The sequence below is a fragment of the Panthera leo genome, chromosome B1 (genome assembly GCF_018350215.1).
Source record: "Panthera leo isolate Ple1 chromosome B1, P.leo_Ple1_pat1.1, whole genome shotgun sequence".
NCBI lineage: Eukaryota > Metazoa > Chordata > Mammalia > Carnivora > Felidae > Panthera > Panthera leo.
The window spans coordinates 29,213,901-29,232,755 of record NC_056682.1 but is presented as its reverse complement, the minus strand read 5'-3'; the positions used below and the strand labels follow the sequence as shown (position 1 = coordinate 29,232,755).

The 18,855-nt window shown below is 36.0% G+C and overlaps 1 long non-coding RNA gene across 1 annotated transcript in view; it reads right to left on the bottom strand.

Moving 5' to 3' along the window:
• The window catches only part of LOC122217481, a 235,454-nt gene that overhangs the window by 11,724 nt on the left and 204,875 nt on the right, over window positions 1-18,855 (bottom strand). Inside the window, exon 8 of the long non-coding RNA XR_006201524.1 lies at window positions 4,185-4,279. This is a non-coding gene — a long non-coding RNA (uncharacterized LOC122217481). The remainder of the gene's footprint in view (window positions 1-4,184; window positions 4,280-18,855) is intronic.

Genomic DNA, 18,855 nt, shown 5'->3' with positions numbered 1-18,855 from the left:
GTGCATCTTACACTTACAAGTTCTTTTTACCACTGAGACAATTTTGCTCAGGTTTTTGCAATTATATAAGAAGGCTTCCTCTTTCTCTAGTTTCTAGTAACATATTCCTCACTTCCTTCTGAACTCTCAACCAGCAGCATCTTTAATATTTTTTTAAATTTTTATTTATTTTGAGAGAGAGAGAGAGAGACACTGAGAACAAGCAGGGGAGGGGCAGAGAAAGAGGGAGACACAGAATCCCAAGCAGGCTCCAGGCTCCAAGATGTCAGCACAGAGCCTGACATGGGGCTCGAACTCACAAACCGTGAGATCATGACCTGAGCCAAAGTCGGACACTCAACTGACTGAGCCACCCAGGCGCCCCAGCAGCATCTTTAAAGTACAAATTTCTATGAAATTTGCAAAACTGAAGGCAGTTTAGGCTTTCTAGACCAGACCCCTCAAAATTTTTCCAGCTTCTACCCACTGCTCAGCATTTTTAGGTATTTTTTAATGGCATCATCCCACTCCTAGTACTAAAATCTGTTTTAATTATCTACCTATTACCACAAACTTAATACCTTTTTTAAAAAAGCATTAATTATCTCAGTTTCTGTGAGTCAGGAGTCTGAGCACAGCTTAGCTAAGTATTTGGCAAGGCTACAATCAAGGTGTCAGCCTGGTAGTCTCATCTGGAGTTTTCTGTAGAAGGATCCCCTTCGTTGCTCCTTATTGCTATTAGTGGTATTCAGTAGCTTAAGTGTTGCCATACTAAGGGTCTAAGTTTCTTGCCGTGTGGACTTCTTACAACATTGTGGCTTGATTCTTCAAACTTATAAAAACAGAGAGTATCTTCACAAGACAGGTATTACAATCTTATGTAATGCAAGAGCATACACATAATCACATATACCCCACCACATTTGCCATAGTCTATTGGTAAGAAGCAAGTGACAGGTTATGCTCACATTCAAGGGGAGGAGATTTGGTATTCTTGGTAAATACTAAGAGTTGGGAATCTTAGAATGACCCTGGAATCTGTCCTCCACATACTAGAACAAGGCTACCCCACCAGAATCAATGAAACTTTAACCAGAATCTACTTTCCATTTCTTCTCAATTCTCTTTCTAGGAGGGTTAGCATGTTATTTAAAGTTTCTCGAATCAGTTTCCATGATTGTGAAATAACCCTTCTTCCCATTTTCACCTCAAAGATATATCAAGGAAGGTAATAAGAACAGTAGAAAATGTAACAATATTGTGGATATTAAAAACTACCAAAAAAATCACAGATTATAAGTCAGAGATTTGAGTCCAATGAAAATGAGAAGAAATTCACCAGGATGAAGCAGATATTAAAAAAAGGGGGGGGGGGCCTAAGGACATGTGTATGCAAAAATGCCCCATTGGTTTTCTTTCTTTTATAATCAATTTTTTTGAAGAGAAAATTCTTAAAATTGACAATAAGCATAAAGATATTTTATATAATTATCTTAGACATACACTGGATTTTTAAAAAAATGATTAGTATTAGTAAAATTATAAATGATACAATAGATGCTATGATAATGAGGCCTATATACTTTTGCTTTCAGTATTTTATTATTCATGCCTTTCCATGCTGCCTGAGGAAAACTGTTTTAATTAAACAATTTCCTACAATTGAGATAATGCAGGTAACATCCAGCATGATTTCGGTCTACATACCATGGCATTAAATAGTAATGACTTTAGAGTGGTATTTTGCTGTTAACTATTAAACAAAATTGTTTCTTAGTGTCCTTTTCAATGTTAAAAATATTAAACACCATAATATAAATTTTGCTTGAGTTTGGTTTTAAAAATCATTTACCAACCATAAATAATAACTGTGTCCCATGCACTATTGTAATTGCTTTACATATATCAGTCCATATCCTCACAAAAACTAGATAAAGGGACATGCTATTTAATTGCCATTTTCCAGGTGCGATAACCACATATAGAGAGATTAAGGAACCTGCTCAATTTCACACAGCTGATAAGTGGTGAATTTGGATTCAAACCCAGGCATCTCATTTCAAAGTCCATGCTCTTAACCATGTCACAGCTGTCTCTCTTAACAGGGGTTGTGTAAGGATTAATTAATATTTGACTTATGTTAGGCAGATGAAAAGTACTGTAAATAATCACAGAGTTTTGTATAATGTATTCAGTTTCAAATTAATGAGTGAACCAGGGCATAAGTGCAGCAATTTACTTAAATAAGTCAGAAAAACAATATAAGATATTATTTCCTTAAGTTACAGGTATTGAGAAAAGGTTGCTTAAATCGGGGATCCTAGATGGCAGACCTAGAGAAGAATTTGAAGGAAAATAATGACTGAGACAAGTTTGCTCTTGGGAAGAGGAGAGAATCCCACCACACAAAAAGAAAATTATCTAGTTAAGAATTTCTAATACCAAGACTTAATTTAGGGATGCTCAAATAAATACATAACTAAAGCATTACACTTAAAAATACATACATTTTAAATGATATTTCTTACACTGGGATTGTATTATTTCAATTTAATGTAGAGTATAATGGAAATTTTCTTTAATCTTGTTTTTTTGATTTTCCATTGATAACTTCAATAGAAAAAAAAAACACAAGACTACCCAGAGGCAAAGGCAACGAGTGCTCCCATAATCTAGCAAATACCACAGGTCATTTTCCCTCATGCTGTTGTGACTAGACCCCATATTCTACTATGACTTACTCTCTTTGTGCCTCAATTCCTCAGTCTTCCTATACCAATGAAATTGTTTCCAAAACACACAACATGCTCAGTATGGACTGTAAATATCTTGTAAGAAGCCCACTTGCTATGTGTCAAGATTTCTACCCACTTGCACATATGACCCCCAATATGAAAAAAGGAAAAAAAGGAGAAAGAAGGAAAGCAAAAAAGCAATCTAGCAGCTTGTATCTCTTATAAGATCACTGTCAACTTGACAATATAGTAAGTTATTACCTCAGAGCTACTGAGGTTAACAACAGAAATAATTTTTTTTGCCATTTTATTCATTTTTATTTTAATTCAAGTATAATTAACATACAGTGTTATATTGGTTTCAGGTGTGCAATATAATGATTCATCAATTCTATACATTACTCAGTGCTCATCAACATAAGTGTCCTCTTTCTTAATCCCCTTTATCAATTTCATCCATCCCCCCACCCCCCTTGGCAACTGCCAGTTTATTCTATTTTAAGAGTCTGTTTTGGGGGCTGAATGGCTCAGTCAGTTAAGCATTGATTCTTGGTTTCAACTCAGGTCACAATCCAAAGGTTAGTGAGATTGAGCCTCATGTCCGTTTCTGTGCTGACAGCATGGAACCTGCTTGGGATTCTCTCTCCCTCTTTCTCTGCCCCTCCCTAGCTGATGCTCTCTCTTGCACACTCTCTCTCTCAAAAATAAATAAACATTTTTTAAAAGAAGAGTCTGTTTTTCTGTGTCTCTTTTTTCTTTGTTCATTTGTTTAGTTCCTTATATGTCACATACAAGTGAAATCATAGGATATTTGTCTTTTTCTCTCTTATTTCACTTAACATTCTACCCTATAGATCCATCCATGTTGCTGCAAATAGCAATATTTCATTCTTTTTTATGACTGAGGAATATTCCTTTATATATATATATATATATATATATATATATATATATATATATATATATATATGTATATCACATATTCTACCCCAAATGGTGAAACAAAAAAGCCAAACTATTATCAAAGTCATTTAAATCGAATGTCCCTAAGCTTCCCAGCCCCCTTCATAGGATCCCCAATTCCTTTAGGTTCTAGGCCCCATTCTACCTACTATGGTAAGGCCACTGTCCTAATATTGCTGAGGATTCCCAGAGCAGAGTAGAATGGGAATCTGGAGGAAAAGTAAAATCTCCCCTACATCTCCCTTTAAATTGTTGTCCCTGCTTAATTCATGATTGCTGCTCACTGTCCAGGCTTCTTCTCATTAGCTCCTTTCCTTAGGATTTTGGCCTGCCTTAGACATCATCCCATTCCTCATTACCCAAATTAAAAGCAACATAAGGATATTATGTGTAAAAAAATTAACTGATATTTAATGATAAAAAATAGTAATTATACCATGGAATAGAAAACAACTTTAAATTTTATGCCATACATTACTGTTCCAAAAATTAACCTCCAGTACTGACCATAGGATATCTCTTACTAACAAATCCATTCTTAGACTTTGCTTCATTCTGCTGGGTCCTTCTCTCATGAAAACTGTATTCTCCTTTTTCCAGTTCTAGTGACAACCAAAGAAAAGAGCACACATTTTAAAAATGTGGTTTTCTCTAAACTGTCAAAGATCACATTCTTAGGCCTCCACCCCCCATCAATTTTCACAAATAGAATACTACAGAGTATAAAGTACTGAGTTTACCTCATATTAAAATTTATTTTCTTTCCTCTTCAAAACAAATGCAAGTTATGAGGATGCTTTTCTTTACATTAGAATATAATAATGTTTGAGAATTCTGGAACAACTCTCCAGAAGCTCATGTGCACATACAGGTACACACACACACACACACACACACACACACACACAGTATCCTACAGTGGAAAAAAAAAGTCTTCTTTCTATAGAAAAAAAGCACAATATTTGGGAAAAGATAAATCTAGGTTCAAATCCTATCTTTGTCACTTGCTAACTATATGGCCTTGTTCAAACTCCTAATATCACTGACTCTAAGGTATAACAGTGTTAGTTTGAGGATTATAAAGACAATGTATGGTAACTGATTTCCCTAAGTCATTGGAGTAATAAATATTAGCTGCCTTCAGCTTTTAGAAAAAGTATTAAAATGTGTGTTGTGTTTGTATTTTTATTCAAAGTGATTTTCCTTCCTTCTTTTTTTTTAAGTTCCTTTGATCAAGCCCATGGCAAAAAAGTATCATAAATTTCTTAGTAATCCTAAACCTTGCTTTTGGAAACATTATGCCTCATTCCACACGATGGGTGTCAATTTCAAAAACCTTAAATTCACAAAGAAAAATAAATATGAATCCAAAATTTTTTGTAATGTATGGTCGCTGACCCAGAACCCATTTTTGGTCAGACTACTGGATCCCACCAGCCAAATATGAAGTGTTCTTCTGAAACATCTACAAAGCAAGGTAGTGAAGCTTTAAAGACATATTGGTTTAGTTATAAGCTGCTCTTTGCCAAGAGAAACTGTGGTAGAGGCTGCCTCTGTAGACTTTGTAAAGCCTTCTCACTTTATCTTGACCAAAATTCATGATCTAGATGTGCCAGTTGAAATGGTCAAAAATTCCAGAAAATTTGGTTAATAGAATAAAATGCACAAGTACTCACAGATGTTTAATGCTGAATATAAAATAAATGTGGCAAATACAATTATTTTTAGTTGGTCATAGAATTCTATTTAAAATGTCAACTTCAAGGGTGCTGATTATATAAATTATAAAACCTGTACATAAAGGAATATTTTGCATCAGTTAAAAAGAGCATTAGGAATATAAAATCTAATAGAGAAATATCTTCAAAATATGTTAATAAAAAAGCAAGTGCGAAGCAATGGGTATAATACTCTCATACAAATTTTCCAAAATTTAGTCAAATATATAAAGTGAAACCGAGAACTTTAAATGTTTGACATATTATCTTGTGCCAATATTTTTAAATAAAATAAAAATTCATCAGAATTGAATTATTACAGTTACAGATATTACACCATAAATCAAATGGGATTTCTCATACTTGAAACTCAGAGTAATGAGGAGTTGGATAATTCGTGGAAACTACTGATTCAGTAATTTTCAAAAAGAATTTGTGGGGCGCCTGCATGGCTCAGTCGGTTAAGTGGCCGACTTCAGCTCAGATCATGATCTCGTGGTCCAGGAGTTCAAGCCCCATGTCACGATCTGTGCTGACAGCTCAGAGCCTGGAGCCTGCTTCGGATTCTGTGTCTCCCTCTCTCTCTCTGCCCCTCCCCCATTCGCGCTCTGTCTCTCTCTGCCTTTCAAAAATGAATAAATGTTAAAAACAATTTTTGATATAAAAATCAATAAAAATTAAATAAAAAAGAATTTGTATAACTCACATAAGGTAGGGCCCTTCTAGAACCTACTAAAAGTGACAAAAATATCAAGAGGTATTTGGAATACGAATTCCAATACAAATTGGAATACAAATTTTAATTTGGAATATTAAATTTTATATTCCAGCTTACATATTCAATATTTTCCAGAAGTGAAAGCTTGAATATTTGCATTCATTTTATAATGTAAATAAAAATATTTTAACATTCCTAAAATTTATTTTTTTAATGTTCTACTTTTTGTTCTTCAAACTGAGAAGAAAGGACACTTTCCATACCACTAGAAACAGTGGACGATTATCAGTAAAAAGCTTCCAAATCTTTAGAAAAGAGCTACTGATGATTAACATGTAACCATTATAAATCAAGATAACTTGACAATTGATTAGAGAGCATCAAGACTTCCATGTTCATTTCCATCATCTCCTTTACATCATACCCTTCACTTATTTATTCATTCACTCACTCTCAATAAAAAATGAACAAAACAGAGTATCTGACCTCTAGGGAGAGAAAAACTAAACATATACTAAAGCTAGAGCCTGAGAAGTGATGTTAAATAAATTTAAAAGCTTGTAGGGGCCCCTGGCTGGCTCAGTCAGTTAAGCATCTGACTTCAGCTCAGGTCATGATCTCACAGTACATTGGTTCAAGCCTCAGGACAGGCTCTGTGCTGACGGAAGACATCAAATCTGTGTCTTCCTTGCTCTCTGCCCCTCCCCTGCACATGCTGTCTCTCTCTCTCTCTGTCTCTCAAAAACAAAAAAAAATAAAACATAAAAAAAATTTTTTTAATTAAAAAGATGGGGTGGCTGCGTGGCTCAGTTAGTTGAGCATCAACTTTGGCACAGGTCATGATCCCACACCTTATGAATTCAAGCCTCATTTCAGGCTCTGCACTGTTAGCTCAGATTCTTCAAATTCTGTGTCTCCCTCTCTCTCTGCCCCTTCCCCACTGGCACTCTGTCTCTCTCTCTCTCAAATAAACAAACATAATAATTTTTAAAAAATGTTTAACTAAAAAGAGTGCAATATATACAAATACTGAATCATGATGTTGTATACATTAAACTAATTATAATGTTATATGTCAATTATATCTCAATTTAAAAAAAACTAAAATTTGAAAAGTAAATCACTTCTACTTCTAGTGAAAAAGAGACCAGGCTTACCCTCAAATCTTGAACTTGAAATAACAACAGGAAAAAAAAAGCAGACAAAATATATGCAACCATGGTTTTCAAAATGCTGGACATCAGGCAAAGAAAGGCAGTGATCCCAGAGAGACAAGAAACAAACTAGGTGATTGACAGAATTGTCCCAGAAATTTGCCCTTGAGAGAATTTCCAAACCACAGAACAGATAGGAGGAATCTAAGCACAGCCTGGAGGACAACCTTACTAGAGTTGGAGCTGAGAATCTGGGGATATTAAATAGTCTAGAGTTTGCAGGATAGCATACTGGAGAAGAAAATGCTGTCCAGAGACACGCCCTAAAAGTCTGCAGAGGGTCCTCTCTTAGTGCTGATCAGTACATGCATGGAAGGAAACTACTTGAGTCTAGAGAGTCATCCAAAAGATTTGAGGACATAGGAAGCAGCATGCACATAGTGCTGGAAATAGTGTTTGCTACCATCAGCTAGACTTGAAAACCTCATAATTCATGAAACACTGGGTAGAATTTTCAAAAGGAATTTGCCTCATTGGTCAGAAATAGGTAGTCCTCCCTAAATTCTGTGCTGGCCCTGCATTACAAATCTTAAAAGCAAGATGCAAAAAGACCAGACTGCTTCCAAGTAATTTAACTGCTCCCATAACAAAACTCAAGAATAATGTCAGGAATATACAAATATCCATCACCTAACAATATAAAATCACAAATTGATTTTGCATCCAATCAAACTTTACCAGTTATGCAAAGAAGCAGGAAAATATGAAACATGATGATAAGAAAAATCATTAGAAGTCAACCCAGAACTGGTTCACTTGTCAGAATTAGCACACAAGGGGCACCTGGATGGCTCAGTTGGCTACGTAGCCAACTCCTGGTTTCAGCTCATGTCATGATCTCACAGTGAGTTCAAGCCCCCTGTCGGGCTCTGCAGTGACAGCACAGAACCTGCTTGGGATTCTCTGTTTCCCACTCTCTCTGCCCCTTCTCTGCTCTCTCTCAAAAAATAAGTAAATAAACTTAAAAAAAATTAAAACAAAAACATTCAAATAGGTGCTATAATTGTATTTCACATATAAAAACATTAAGAAAAAGATTTTTTAAAAAAACCTAAATCAAACATCTAGATAAAAACACAGTGTCTAAGGTAAAATAAACACTAGATAGGATTCATGACAAATTAGACATTGCAGAAAAAAACTAGTGAATTTAAATAAGTCATAGTAGTATCAACTAAATTCTACACCTGAAACCAATTTTACCATGTGTTAACTAGAATTTAAATACAAACTTGAAATCAGAAATAAAGAAAGTCACCTTGAAATTAAAAAAAAGAAAAAGATCAAATAGTCTAACATGTATGTAATGGGATCCCCAGAAGGAAAGGAAATTGAAAATGAAGAAGACAACATATTTCAAGAGATAATGGAACAACACCATGGATATATCTATCCTCATGGATCAGCTTAAGTCACACACATACACACACACTATTGTGTGTTATATGTCAATTATACATATCAACTCTCACTCACAATCAACTCTATCATTCCATTTTTATAATCTCCAAGAACAAGTAAAGCTAATTTATGATGATCAAAGATAGGAAAAGGTTGTATCACAAAAGGCAGCGAAGAGAGAAAAGGAGAAGTGAATTTTCTTTGGTGATAAAAAAATTCTTGTCTTGTTTTTTATGCGTTTTCAAGAGTACATAGAATTGTTGAACTGAACTGAAACTAAGGATGTGTGTGTGATCCTCAGTTTACAAAAGAAAACTGTAAGCAGAGAAAATAAAGAAATAACTTCACAGTATGACCAAAAAAGAAATTACAGTAGAAACCATCCAAAATGAAATACACAGAGAAAAAAATAATTCAGAAAAGAATAAGGGTAGTAGTGAGCTGTGTGACAACTCCAAGTGGCCTAATATGCATGTAATTGAATTCTCTGAAGATATTAGAGCACAGGACACAAAAAATAATGGCTGAAAAATTTCTAAAGTTAATTATAATTCAAATCCCACAGATTCAAGAAGTTAGAGTGTATTATGCTAAGAGAAATAACTCAGTCAGAGAAAGACAAATACCACATGATTTCACTCATATGTGGAATTTAAGAAACACAACAGATGAACATAGGGGAAGGGAAGGGAAAATAAGATAAAGACAGAGAGGTAGGCAAACAATAAGCAACTCTTAAGTACAGAGAACAAACTGAGGGTTGCTGAAGGGGTTGGGGGGGATGGGCTAAATGGGGGATGGGCATTAAGGAGGGCACTTATTGGGATGAGCACTGGGTGTTACCTGTAAGTGATAAATCACTGGGTACTACTCCTAAAACCAATACTACACTCTATGTTAACTAACTTGAATTTACACAGACAAATTGAAAAACAAAAAAAGCTTAATGAACTAAAGCATAAGAAACATGAAGAAGGTACATCATAATCAAATTCCTCAAAACTAGTGATAAAGAGAAAATCTTAGAGCAGTAGGAAGAAAATAACACATTACATAAATAGGAACAAAATAACGATGATAGATTTCCTATAGTAAATAATGCAAATAAGATGACAGGGGGTAACTAGTAAAGTACTGAGAGAAAATCAAATTGTCAACTTAGAAATGTGTACCCATGTAGGAAGTGTAAGGAGGCCAGCCTGGCTGGCGCTAAAGGAGTGACAAGAGGCGCAATAGGCAAAAATCCAGAGACACTAACAGGAGGCTAGATGGTTTAATAGTTTACAAGTGATTGGAAAGACTTTGGGGAGGGAGCCAAGATGACAGAACAGCATGGAAGTTTTTTTTGTGTGTCTCACATCCATGAAATACAGCCAGACCAACACTAAACCATCCTGCACACCTAGAAAACTGATCTGAGGATTAACACAACAATCTGCAAAACCTGAACCACAGAATTCAGCAGGTACATGGTGTGGCGAGGTGAACTTGGGGAGAGAGAAGCCAGGGAGGGCAGGGAGGTGCTTTTGCATGTGGAGAGAGGATGGAGATGGTGGGGAGAATACGGGAAAAGCACCCCTCCCCAAAAGCAGCTGGGGAGAGTGTGGAAAATTGGAAACAGCTGCAGGGACTGAACTAAAAAAAGGACAAAGGAGAAAGGGGAGGGTTTAAATTCCATTAAGACTGTAAACGGGGAGTGCAGAGTCTGCAATTCCGCAGCTGGATACCTGGTGGTCCTCTGGTGGGAAGGGCAAATCCCCAGGAACAGAGTGGGGTCTGGGAGGTTCTCGGGCCACATGGGAAGAAGCGGTTCCACTGCTGGAAGGACATTTGGTAGAGGCTATGGAGCAACCTGGGCCCAGCCAACCCCAGAGAATGGCCACATTTGCTGGTGCTGGAACAAGGTCATTAAGGGTGAAGCGGGGTACCAGATATGTGTTGTGATTTTCCATAATCCCTGAAATGCTGCTGCTACACTATCTCATAAACTTTTTCTGGGGCAGGCTGGCATGTTGGCCACAGTCTCTGGGCATCAGCAACAGCAGCACAGTCCCACAAACTTTCCTGGGTGCAGCCGGCATTCGGCCATTGTTCAATAAGACGCTCCGGAGAGGGGCGGAATGGGTCAAAGCTGCAGTCCCTCAGAAATAAGGCACCTGGAAAACAGCTCGATCTGAGACAAAACTCAGGAGAGAGGTACTACCTAGGGCTTGGTCACGGACAATGTAAAAGCGGGGAGTGGACGAAAGCTGAAGACAAAGGAAAAGTGCGTGATTGCTGCTCGGGGAGAACAGAGTTCTGATACTAGAGACTGGGTAGCTGAGTGATGCCATTTTCACCGCTCCAGCACATGTGCCTACGTACCTACAAGCACCACAACAATCCACCCCAGTAGGCTAGCAGCGCCATCTAGTGGAGAATGGAGTTGTTGCACTAAGTCCCGCCCAACTGGGCCAACCTGGCTCTTCAAGAACAGAAGTCTCACCACCTGCTTAGCTTATGGACTATAAAGCGCTTCATAGTCTGACTTCTAGGGGAAAATGAAGTAATTTCAGTTGTATTTCAGTCTGTTGGCAGGTCCATCTATTCAATTTTCTTTCATTCTTTTTTTTTTCTATGTTTTTTCTCTTTTTCATTTCTTTTCTTTTTCTTAAAGAGAAAAAAATAATTTCCATTTTCAATTTTTAGTAAAAATATTTTTCTTTAAAATTTTTTACTATATTTTTTACTTTTGTGTAATTTTTTTCAAATTCTATTTTACTTCCATCATTTTATTTTAGTCTACTTAAGTGAATTCATTTTTTCAAATTTTCAAATGATTTCTTTTTCTTTTTTTCGTTTCTTTTCTTTTTGAGTACAGAAAGACAAAAAAATTCATTTTTATTTTTAATTTTTATTAAAAATATTTTTCTTTAATTTTTTTCTACTATATTTTTTACTTTTGTGTAAATTTTTTCAAATTATAGTTTACACCCATCATTTCATTTTAGTCTACTTCAGTGTATTCATTTTTTCAAATTTTCAAACAATTTTCTTTTTTTTTTCTTCTTTCATCTTTTTTCTCTAATCTGTCAAGCCACTTTCAACACCCAGACCAAAAACACACCTAAGATCCAGCATCATTTATTCAATTTTTTTGTGTGTGTTTTTAATTTTTTAATTTTAATATTTTTTTAATTTTAATTTTTTCTACTTCATTAATTCCTTTTCTCCCTTCAAAATGACAAAATGAAGGAATTCACCCCAAAAGAAAGAGCATGAAAAAAGACAGCCAGGGACTTAACCAACACAGGTACAAGCAAGATGTCTAAACCAGAATTTAGAATCATGATAATAAGAATACTAGCTGGAGTCGAAAATAGATTAGAATCCCTTTCTGCGGAGATGAAGTAAAAACTAGTCAGGATGGAATAAAAAATGTTATAACTGAGCTGCAATCATGAATGGATGCCACGGCAGCAAGGATGGATGAGGCAGAACAGAGAATCAGCGATATACAGGACAAACTTATAGAGAATAACGAAGGAAAAAAAGAGGGAGATTAGGGCAAAAGAGCACGATTTAAGAATTAGAGAAATCAGTGACTCATTAAAAAAGAACAACATCAGAATTGATAGGGGTCCCAGAAAAGGAAGAGAGAGAAATAGGGGTAGAAGGGTTATGTGAGCAAATCATAGTGGAAAACTTCCCTAACCTGGGGAAAGACACAGACATCAAAATCCAAGAAGCGCAGAGGACTCCCATTAGATTCAACAAAAACTGACCACCCACAAGGCATATCATAGTCAAATTCACAAAATACTCAGGCAAGGAGAAAATCATGAAAGCAGCAAGGGAAAAAAAGTCCTTATCCTATAAGGGAGGACAGATCAGGTTTGCAGCAGACCTATCCACAGAAACTTGGCAGGCCAGAAACGAGTAGCAGGATATATTCAATGTGCTGAATCAGAAAAATATGCATCCAAGAATTCTCTACCCAGGAAGACTGTCATTCAAAATAGAAGAGATAAAAAGTTTCCCAGACAAACAAAAATTGAAGGAGTTTTTGACCACTAAACCAGCCCTGCAAGAAATTTTAAGGGGGACTCTCTGAGGAGAAAAGATGAAAATATAAATACATACATACATACCAAAAGCAACAAAGATTAGAAAGGAGCAGAGACTACCACCAGAACTCCAACTCTACAAGCATCATAATGGCAATAAATTCATATCTTTCAGTACTCACTCTAAACATCAACGGACTCGATGCTCCAATCAGAAGACATAGGGTAACAGAATGGATAAGAAAACAAGATCCATCTATATGCTGTTTACAAGAGACCCACTTTAGACCTAAAGACACCTTCAGATTGAAAGTAAGGGGATGGAGAACCATCCATCATGCTAATGGTCAACAAAAGAAAGCTGGAGTAGCCATACTTATATCAGACAATCTAGACTTTAAAATAAAGACTGTATCAAGAGATGCAGAAGGGCATTATATCATAATCAAGGGGTCTATCCACCAAGGAGACCTAACAATTGTAAACATTCATGCGCCAAATGTGGAAGCACCCAAATATATAAATAAATTAATCACAAACATAAAGAAACTCACTGATAGTAATACCATAATAGTGGGAGACTTCAACACCCACTCACAACAATGGACAGATCATCTAATCAAAAAATCAACAAGGAAACAATGGCTTTGAATGACACACTGGACCAGATGGACTTAACAGATATATTCAGAACATTTCATCCTAAAGCAGCAGAACATACATTCTTCTCCAGTGCACATGGAACGTTCTCCAGGACAGACCACATACTGGGACATAAATCAGCCCTCAGCAAGTACAAAAAGATCGAGATCATACCATGCATATTTTCAGACCACAACACTATGAAACTCGAAATCAACCACAAGAAAAAATTTGGAAACAAATACTTGGAGACTGAAGAACATCCTACTAAAGAATAAATGGGCTAACCAAGAAGTTAAAGAGGAAATTAAAAAGTACATGGAAACCGACGAAAATGATAACACCACAACCCAAAACCTCTGGGACACAGCAAAGGCAGTCATAAGAGGAAAGTAATATAGCAATCCAGGCCTTCCTAAAGAAGGAAGAAAGATCTCAGATACACAACCTAACCTTATGCCTTAAAGAGCTGGAAAAAGAACACAAATAAAACCCAAAACCAGCAGAGGACAGGAAATAATAAATATTAGAGCAGAAATTAATTCTATCAAAACCAAAGAAACACTAGAACAAATCAATGAAACCAGAAGATGGTTATTTGAAAGAATTAACAAAATTTACAAACCACTAGCCAGTCTGATCAAAAAGAAAAAGGAAAGGACCCAAATAAATAAAATCAAGAATGAAAGAGGAGAGATCACAACCAACACAGCAGAAATAAAAACAATAATAATATTATGAGCAATTATATGCCAATAAAATGGGCCATCTGGAAGAAATGGACAAATTCCTAGAAACATACACACTACCCAAACTGAGACAGGAAGAAATAGAAAATTTGAACAGATCCATAACCAGTAAGGAAATCAAATTAGTATTCAAAAATCTCCCAAAAAACAAGAGTCAAGAAGGTCCAGATGGCTTTCCAGGGGAATTCTACCAAGCATTTAAGGAAGAGTTAATACCTATTCTCTTGAAACTGTTCCAAAAAATAGAAATGGAAGGAAAACTTCCAAACTCATTCTATGAAGCCAGCATTACCTTGATCCCAAAACCAGACAGAGAACCCACTAAAAAGGAGAACTATAGACCAATTTCCCTGATGAACATGGATGCAAAAATCCTCAACAAGATATTAGCCAACCGGATTCAACAATACATTAAAAAAATTATTCACCATGACCAAGTGGGATTTATACCTGGGATGCAGGGCTGGTTCAATATCCACAAAACAATTAACGTGATTATCACATCATTAAAAGAAAAGAGAAGAACCATATGACCCTCTCAATAGATGTAGAGAAAGCATTTGACAAAATATAGCATCTTTTCTTGACAAAAACCCTCAAGAAAGTAAGGCTAGAAGGATCATACCTCAAGATCATAAAAACCGTATATGAATGACCCAATGCTAATATCATCCTCAATGGGGAAAAGCTGAGAGTTTTCACCCTAAGGTCAGGAGTAAGACGGGGATGTCCACTCTCACCACTATTATTCAACATAGTATTGGAAGTCTATGCCTCAGCAATCAGACAACACAAAGAAATAAAAGGCATCCAAATCAGCCAGGAGGAGGTCAAACTTTCACTCTTCGCAGATGACATGATACTCTATATGGAAAATCCAAAAGATTCCACCACAAAACTGGTGGAACTGATTCATAAACTCAGCAAAGTTCCAGGAGATAAACTCAATTCACAGAAATCTATACACCAACAATGAAGCAACAAAAAGAGAAATCAAGGAATTGATCCCATTTACAGTTGCACAAAAAACCATAAAATACCTAGTAATAAATCTAACCAAAGAGATGAAAAACCTATACACTGAAAACTATAGAAAGCTTATGAAAGAAATTGAAGAAGACACACAAAAATGGAAAAAGATTCCATGTTCTTGGATAGGAAGAACAAATATTGTTAAAATGCCAATACTACCCAAAGCAATCTACACATTCAATGCAATCCCTATCACAATAACACAAGTATTCTTCACAGAGCTAGAACAAATAATCCTAAAATTTGTATGGAACTAGAAAAGACCCCGAATAGCCAAAGCAATCTTGAAAAAGAAAACCGAAGCAGGAAGCATCACACTCCCAGACTTCAAGCTATACTACAAAGCTGTAATCATCAAGACAGTATGGTACTGGCACAAGAACAGACACTCAGATCAATGGAACAGAATAGAGAACCCAGAAATGGACCCACAAACCTATGGCCAACTAATCTTTGACAAAGGAGGAAAGAATATCCAATGGAATAAGGCCAGTCTCTTCAGCAAGTGGTGCTGGGAAAACTGGACAGCAACATGCAGAAGAACAAACCTGGACCACTTTTTTACCCCATACACAAAAATAAACTCAAAATGGATGAAAGACCTAAATGTAAGACAGGAAGCCATCAAAATCCTTGAGGAGATAGCGGGCAAAAACCTCTTTGATCTTGGCTGCAGCAATTTCTTACTCAACACGTCTGGAGGCAAGGCAAACAAAAGCAAAAATGAACTACTGGGACCTCATCAAAATAAAAAGCTTCTGCACAGCGAAGGAAACAATCAGCAAAACTAAAAGGCAACTGACAGAATGGGAGAAGATACATACAAATGACCTATCAGATAAAGGGTTTGTATCCAAAACCTATAAAGAACTTATCAAATTCAACACCCAAAAAACAAATCATCCAGTGAAGAAATGGACAAAGGCATGAATAGACACTTCTCCAAAGAATGCATACAGATGGCCAACCGACACATGAAAAAATGCTCCACATCACTCATCATCAGGGAAATACAAATCAAAACCACCATGAGATACCACCTTACACCTGTCAGAATGGCTAACATGAACAACTCAGGCAACAACAGATGTTGGCAGGGATTCGGAGAAAGAGGATCTCTTTTGCGTTGTTGGTGGGAATGCAAGTTGGTGCAGCCACTCCAGAAAACAGTATGGAGGTTCCTCAAAAAACTAAAAATAGAACTACCCTACGACCCAGCAATTGCACTACTAGGTATTTATCCAAGGGATACAGGTGTGCTGTTTCAAAAGAACACATGCACCCCAATGTTTATAGCAGCATTATCAAGAATAGCCCAAGTATGGAAAGAGCCCAAATGTCCATCGATGGATGAATGGACAAAGAAGATGTGGTATATATATACAATGGAGTATTATTACTTGGCAATCAAAAAGAACGAAATCTTGCCATTTGAAACTATGTGGATGGAACTGGAGGATATTATGCTAAGTGAAATTAGTCAGAGAAAGACAAGAATCATATAACCTCACTCATATGAGGACTTTAAGAGACAAAACAGATGAACATAAGGGAAGAGAAACAAAAATAATATAAAAACAGGGAAGGGGTCAAAGCATAAGAAACTCATAAATATGGAGAACAAACAGAGGGTTACTGGAGAGGTGTGGGAGGGGGGATAGGCTAAATGGGTAAGGGGCATTAAGGAATCTACTGCTGAAATGATTGTTGCACTATACGCTAATTTGAATGTAAATTTTAAAAAATAAAATTTAAAAAAGAAAAAAAGAAAAAAAAATGTGTACCCAGAGGGGTGCATGGATGGCTCAGTAGGCTAAGCATCTTGATTTTGGCTCAGGTCATGATCTCACAGTTTGGTGGGTTCGGGTCCCATGTCGGGCTCTGTGCCCTGACCACATGGAGCCTGCTTGGATTCTCCCTCTCTCCCTGTCTCTCTGCCTCTCCTCTGCTTGTGCTTTCTCTCTCAAAATAAATAAATAAACTTAAAAAAAGAGAAATGTGTACCCAGAAAAAAATATTTTAATTTACAACAAAATAAAGACATTTTTAGACATACAAAAGCAGAAAGAATCCATCACCAGCAGGCCTAAAGTATCAGAAGTGTAAAAGGAAGTCCTTCAGGCAGAAGGAACATAATGACAGGTAGAAATATGGATCTACACAAAGGAAGGAACACTGGAAATAGTAATATGTGGGTAAATCTATGAAATAGCTTTCTTAATATTTAAATATCTTTAAAGGATAACTATTTAAACCAAAATAACATCAGTGTATTATGTTTATAACATACGCATAGCAAAATGCATGACATCAAAGAGTATAAAGATGGAAGAAATGGAACTAATACTATTGTGAAGTTCTTACACTATACATTAAATGGTATAATACCACTTAGGCTATGATAACTTAAAAATGTATAAAATAAACCCTAAAGCAACCACTGAAAAGAAAAATTGTAGCTAATAAGCTAAAGAATATAAGGGGTGCCTGGGTGGCTCAGTCAGTTAAGCATCTGACTTTGGCTCAGGTTATGATATTGTGGTTTGTGGGTTTGAGCCCCGCATAGGGCTCTATGCTGACAGCTTAGAGCCTGGAGCTTGCTTCGGATTCTGTGTCTCCCCCTCTTTCTGTCCCTCCCCCACTCACACTCTGTCTCTCTTTCTCTCAAACATTAAAAAAAATGTTTTAAATAATATAAAATGAAATCAAAAAAAATGTTCAATTCATTCAAAAGAAGGCTGAAGATGTGCAAAAGGGGAAGGAAACACAGATAGGACCAGAAAACAAATAGCAAAAAGAGAGAGAGAGAGAGAGAGAGACTGAAACCTAACAATATCAATAATCACACTAAATGTAAATGGTCTACACACCCCAATTAAAAGACAGACTGTCAAATTGGATTAAAAAACATGACCCAGCTATTTGCTACCAACAAATAACATACTTTCGACATAAAGACACATGCAGGTTACAAGTAAAATGGAAAAGGATAAACACTAACCAAAAAATTGCCTGAGTGTCTATGTAAGTATAAGACAAAGTATATTTTAGAAATAAAAATATTAGCAGGAATAAAGAGGGTTATTTCATAATGTTAAAGAGTTTACTATTTCAGGAAGTCACAGTAATCCTAAATGTTTTTGCATGTAATAACAGTTTCAAAAGACATGAGAAAACTGAGAGAAGTGTAAGAATAAGTAGACAAATTCATAATTATAGTTGGATACCCTTCTTATAAATTGATAGAAAAAGTCAGAAAATCAGTAAGGATATAAAAGACTTCAACAACACTGTCAACCAAATAGACCTAACTGAAAATGATAAAACAGCCTAGCAACAGCCAAATACACATTGTTCTCAAGTGCACATGAAATCTTTACCAAAATAAACCAGTCTGGGTGATAAAACAAATCTCAATAAATTTGAAGGGATTCAAATTATACAAATAATGCTCTCTGACAACAGAATTAAATTTGCAATGCATAATAGAAAGATGTTTGGAAAGTCCTCAAATATTTGGAGCCTAAATAATACCCTTGTTAAATAAACTGACTTAAGAAGAAAAATTTTTTTAATTAGAGAATGTTATTAACTGAATAAAAATGCAAACACAAAGTAACAAAATTTGTAGGATGCCATGAAAGCAATAATTAGGGGG